Here is a 6,497-nt window from a genome sequence, read left to right as displayed (position 1 = left end):
CTTGTTATAAATTTCGTGGCTGTTTTGTGGTGACATTTTGGGGGCTGTTTGTTGTAATTTTCGTGGCTGCTCTTGTTGAGTCGAAATGCAAGGATTATAGTTATGATTATGTACAATATAGGTAGTATATTTGCTGGAGTATGGGCTGTTCTTGATGGCTAGTCTAACATTGTTAAAGGGGATGGATAAACATAAGGAATTAGTGTATTAATCACTTTGTTGTTGTGGTTGTTGTACTCCATGGATGTAAAGAGAAAGAATGATAGCAATGGTGTATGTAGTGCATATGGGGCTGATTTTGTTATGTCCTTGATTTGTGTCTTGTTATTGATGTTGTTGACCTCGTATGTGAGTTGTGGATGTATGCAAGTAGTGAAAGTGAAGTGCAATGATTCAAGTTGAAATTGAAATGATTTGTGGGCTGTTGTAAGAATAAAAATGATGCTAAAACAGTTCCAAGAATCGTGAAAGTAATGTTATTAAACGTGTTGTTGTCGTTGTAAGTTAAAACTGGAAAATTGCTAAGTGAAAATGGTATTGTGATATGTGCTGTTTGGCCGTGAGTTTGGGACTGATTTGGATGATGTGCAAGCTGTCCAAAGTCACCTAAGTCATGTTAAACAAGTTCGGATTGATACATGAAAGAATGACTAACAATATTAGTTTGTAGTACTAGTTGGTTTGAATACGAACGAAACGTCGTCTAAATGTTAGAAAGGGGTTGTTAATGTTAAAATACATATTGAATTCCCTCGTAGACTAATCGTAGCTCTTGATATCTTGATATAGGATAAGTACTATTGGGTAGCAAGTACAAGTTATAATACGACTAAACGCTAAAGGTATGTAAAGCGCAACCCTTCTTTCTTTTGGCATGCCTTAGTTTTCGATAGGCTAGATTATAAGCCTTGAGGAAAATTCTAAGATTCGAAATCCGAGCATGTTATGATCCTTATATATTCCTTGGCACTCTTATGTATGATTTGATGAAATATGAACCATTATGTCTTTGAAATAATCGCTTTCCGAACCTTGCATAGAAAGGTTTCGCTTTAAAGAATTTCGTAATTTTTGAATGCCATATCTTTCGCATAAAGGCTCGGATTGCTCCAATGTTTTTATAAGAGTTTGCGTGATGTATAATGAGTATGTTTTCCATAGGCGGGCCCGACTCGGGTCAATACCCGTCCGTGGGTCCCGCGACTTTCCTTTATGTAATTCGGGAACTTTTAAAAAATTCGTTATGACTATTATTTCGATTTTCAAGTATGATCATTTTACTTATGTTTGAGTTCATGATAATGATTTTATGCATATGACTACTCACGACTCTACTCGTGCGTTTTGTTATATCTTTCGCCGGTTCCCGGGCCGGTTCTGTTGTCGTGCGCACTTTGATATACTCCGGAGTTATGCTGTGTTTATGGTTCACCGAGCTACTCGCCAATGAGGGTCGGGTTCCACTTATATTTGGTGTTATGCTGTGTATGGCGTTATGCTGTGTTGTGATATGTGACGGAGGTACGGAGATTTGAAACTTTCTGGTGTTATGCTGTGTTATGGCGCCATCGACGGGCGGCCGACCATATTCTTCTGTACCCTACGCATGACTTATGTTTTAAAGTAAACATTTTGATATGTTGAATTTATACTTATGTTCTGTACTACTATTTCGTTTATGCTTCAGATTTGTTTCTGTATCTTCTGCTTTGCATACTCAGTACATATTTCGTACTGACCCCCTTTCTTCGGGGGGCTGCGTTTCATGCCCGCAGGTACAGACGCACAGTTTGGTGATCCACCAGTTTAGGACACCCCTTTTTTGCTGTTTGGAGTGCTCTTCTCATTCCAGAGCCTACAGTTTGGTATATATGTTCGTTCGTTACAAATGTATATATTTGTTCAGGGGTACGGCTAGGCCCTGTCCCGCCATATGTTTCTGTTGGTCTCTTTTTGGAGGTCTGTAGACGTATTTGTGGGTGTGTGTGCCTACTTCTGTTCAGATGTGTTTGTATGATCCTACTCGTTATGGCAGCCTTGTCGGTGTGCATTTTGTACATGTTTTGGGGGCGTTGTGCCATTTGATAGCCTTGTCGGCTTTTGATATATGTATATGCATCTGGTTGTGCTGAAATGTGTCTGAGATAGTTTGATATAATTTAAGGCAACATGTGACAATTGTGCCAGTATATGCTATCTGTATGTGATTCTAATTGGATAAGTTCGTTAGGGTGTCCAACTCGGGCACTAGTCACGGCCTACGGGGTTGGGTCGTGACATTAATGTTAATTTTAAAATATTGAGTTGATATAATTTAATTTAGCTTTAAAGTTAAGTCAAATTAATTCTTGGTGAAAAGTGTCACATAAATTGAAATGAAGAGAGCGTAATTAGTAAGATCTAATAAATATTCCCATAAAAAATGAAAATGTGGCTCCACAGTTACCTAAATTTTACCAAAATGTATAATGATAAATATTTTAAAGGGTAATCTAACACTCCCTCCGGTTCAAATGATATGGTGTTTTTAGCTCGGACACGCCCCTTAAAATTTTACTTACCCCTAGAGAGTAGGAAGTGTTTTCACTAAATTATCCTTAATTAAATAGTACTAACTTAATATAATTCATTGATTATGTAAAATTTCTCAAACAAGGAGTTGTATTGCTAAACTTCAAACATTATTTCTCAAACAAAGGGTTGTATTGCTAAACTTCAAACATTATTTCTCAAACAAAGAGTTGTATTGCTAAACTTCAAAGGGTATAAAGCTAAGATCATGTTGAAAGTCTCTTGCTTTTATTTTTCTCTATCTTCTTAGTGGAAATCTACGAAGGATTTCATTTTTCGTTATGACTCAGAGATATAACAAGAAATGTTTAAAATATCAAAACTGCTCAATTAAGCCAAGTGGCGTAATATGAACAAGCCACTTAGCAATAAAAAATATTGTTAATTACAGATCAAATATTACCATATAGAAAATAATACCATATAATTTAAAAAATATTCGTATAATATCATTCCTTATATGGACAATAGAATATTTGCAGTTCAAAATAAGAATCTATATTATATGACAAGAAATACTCATACAATATTATTTCTTATAAGGAAATTAGAATATTTGCAATTCGAATATTATCAATATAAGGAATACAATATTATTTCTTATAAGGAAATTAGATGTCACGACCCAATTTACGAGTCGTGATGGCACCTACACTATCCCTCCGAGTAGGCGAACCACATTACTAATAACAAGTTAAATAAGCGGAAAATTAAATAGAATAAGTGATCAAGTCTTAACTACTTATCATAACTAGAAATGTCACGACAACCCCAACATCTGGTCAGAGGGTACAAGAGCGCTAACATAGTATGGAATAAAAGTCTGAAAATACCCGAAGGCTACAAATTTTCTGTCGAATACAAAAACAGAAATAAAATAGAGGAGGTCCTTCAGGAGCCACGGATAACCAAGTAGCTCACCCTGAATGACTGAGAGATGTCACCCTCGCGTATCAGCCATGGGGTGTAGAACTGGATCCTGGATCGTACTCTGCACTTAACAAAAGTGCAGCAAGAGTAGTATCAGTACAACACTTGTACCGGTAAGCATCATAGGCCGACAATGATTAGATAACGCATGAAGAAGTTGAAACCAACGAGTAGCACATAGAGCAAACAGGTATGGTCACGTATCATAAACAAGTAAAGTGTAAAGGAATCATGAAATCAACCAAGACAGTTATAATTCACCAAATGATCAGTCAAATATATGAGTGGATGAATGCAATGCAATGCAATAGTCACCTCTCTAGCTCCACTCTCGTACACACATGCTAAGGGCAGTGCCTCAAAGCCATGACCCATGGGGGACTCGCGAAATTCATGTATCACTCGTGCTCTCCGACAGAAATATCGGAGGCTATTAATCACTCTCAATCTCCGGCAAAGACCTCGGAGTCTCTCTGTCACTCTCTATCTCCAGCAAAGACCTCGGAGTCTCTCAATCACTCACCTCACCAATCATCACAACAATAATATGGAAAGCATGCCATGCATGATATCAGTCTCAATAATATCACCAATATAAATCAACAAGTACAAGTCATATTACTGTCCACTGCTCAATTATCAATATTACCATTCCTTTTCATGTGATGAGTGAACTAGTATGTGACGGAGATACAACCAAGTGATAATCACAAAAATAACACATTTGGCGACAAGCCCACATAACAGCTGACAAAACCAATCTAATTGGAATTCACTTCCACTTCATGCCCAAAGGCCTATCATGCTATCCCCGTCACTTTCTACAACTACATACGATTCTCTAATCAGAGTCTAACTAAAGTAGACCGTAACCTACCTCAATGCCGAGCGAGTGTCACGAACAATTAAACCAGCGCCTTCCCTTTGCGTAGAGCCTCTGAACGATCGAAATCTATCAAATATGCGATCTACGTTAGAATACGAATCTAAAGACACCCATATTGCTATACTTATAATCGAACCCCAAACGACCTACAAAGTGATTCGAGCCCAAAGGGCAAGATTGGAATTTTATTGAAAATTAATTCCACCCATAATCCAAGGGTCATATATTTTGAAGATTAGCAATTTTACCCGTAAATGGACTCTCAAATCATTAATCTCATTTCTTAAGACTAGGACTCGAAACCTTTGATTTCCCAAATATTTTAACTTCGGACACAATCTAACTTTCCACAATTTAAATACCATGGATTTGGAAATACACATATAATCCAATACACCTAATATTAAAATATACAGACCCTATATATAAGAATTGAAATTGGAACACGAAAAACATAAAAAGAAGTTTTATAATAGCAAATTACAATTCGTGCAGTGTCCTTGTAAAAGTAGAAAAACGTATGAACCAATTTCTATGCAATTTTTCACTCCTTACTGCCAACTAGTGGTTTAAGTAATTATTTCCCTACCTTTAGTCCTCAAATAAATTGATCACCGTAAAAGTCCTCTTCACAAACCAATATTATAATAAGCAAATTATTTGACACTTTCCAAAGCTTGAAGAAAAATGAAAATTGCTACAGTGCATACAAGAAAAGTGATACCATCATCATTACTTCAACTGTATGAACCCACTACTATCATTAATCCTTATCAATTGTTACTAGTGTGACACCATCATCATTACTTCAACTGTATGAATCCACTACTATCATTAATCCTTATCAATTGTTACTACCCAAAGCACTTCCAAAAGGACCAATAAAGCATTTACATGTTTGGAAGAAAATAAAATAACAATAAATAATGTGACCATTGTTTGCAGATGTTGATTTTCTTTAATCTACTCCATTCGGACTTTACATTTAATAATGAGTTCTAGCAAATCCTTATCTAACAAAAATACAAGAACCAATAATATATAGACTAGGTAAACTTTTACCTTAAGCTTAAATTGAAGAGTGCTTCACTGTTGACTCATCCAAAGCCCCAGTCACTTCCTTCAAATAAATGTTATTTCCCCAGAGCCAAGAGCTCTTTTACCCTAATATATCTCGTATCCTCATATGTGGGCTAGGAATAAATGGGCCTGGCTCAGTTTTCTCTTATAAAATTATTCAGATTACTTAATCACCCAACTAACCTGTAAAAGTATAAATTAGGCTTACCAACCACTTATTTAATTCTCCAACTCATACCTTATATGTGAACAAATAATGTTCTTATGAATAAAATACTCACACACATTAAATAGATAAATTCTAAAATTTACTCATCAATTATATAACCATCCCACATATCCTTGCAAGTCAAGAATACCATTTAAAACTACGAAAATAATATTTTAACGAAAAAGTGTTCAAAAGTGCTAAACGACCAAACGGGTCGTTACATTAGAATATTTGCAATTCAAATATTATCAATATAAGGAATACTAGAATTTTTTCAGCGCATAGTGATAATAATAATAATAATAATAATAATAATAATAATAGTAATGATAATAATAATAATAATAATAATAATAATAATAATAATAATCTATATTATATTAAAACGACGGTAGTTTAGCTTGATATTAAGCCAAGTGGCGTAATATGAATAAGCCACTTGGTGATAAATTCTATTTGCAATAGTTTCAAAAAAGTATTATTAATTGCAGATCAAACATTACCATATAGAAAATAATCTCTCTCTCTCTCTCTCTCTCTCTCTCTCTCTCTATATATATATATATATATATATATATATATATATATATATATATATATATATATATATAAAAGGAGAGTAGTCTAGCTTAATATTAAGCCAAGTGGCGTAATATGAACAAGCCACTTGGCAACAAATTCTATTTGCATTAATCATAAACGAAGTTATTAATTGTAGTTCAAAATATTACCTAATTTAATAATCTACTACTAATAATAATAATTATATATATATAAGGAGAGTAGTCTAGCTTAATATTAAGCCAAGTGGAGTAATAT

The 6,497-nt window shown here is 34.6% G+C and overlaps 1 long non-coding RNA gene across 1 annotated transcript; it reads right to left on the bottom strand.

The window, feature by feature from the left end:
• Positions 1-3,304: 3,304 nt before the first annotated feature.
• Positions 3,305-5,569, bottom strand: LOC132599918 (uncharacterized). The gene is made up of 3 exons (XR_009567067.1): positions 5,450-5,569; positions 4,379-4,453; positions 3,305-3,562 (listed from the first exon to the last, which is right to left on the bottom strand). It is a non-coding gene; the product is annotated as an uncharacterized LOC132599918 (long non-coding RNA).
• Positions 5,570-6,497: the final 928 nt, after the last annotated feature.

This window comes from Lycium barbarum, chromosome 6 (assembly GCF_019175385.1).
Source record: "Lycium barbarum isolate Lr01 chromosome 6, ASM1917538v2, whole genome shotgun sequence".
In the NCBI taxonomy this organism is placed as follows: domain Eukaryota; kingdom Viridiplantae; phylum Streptophyta; class Magnoliopsida; order Solanales; family Solanaceae; genus Lycium; species Lycium barbarum.
The sequence above is the reverse complement of the archived record's forward strand: the minus strand, read 5'-3'. Positions and strand labels throughout refer to the sequence as shown.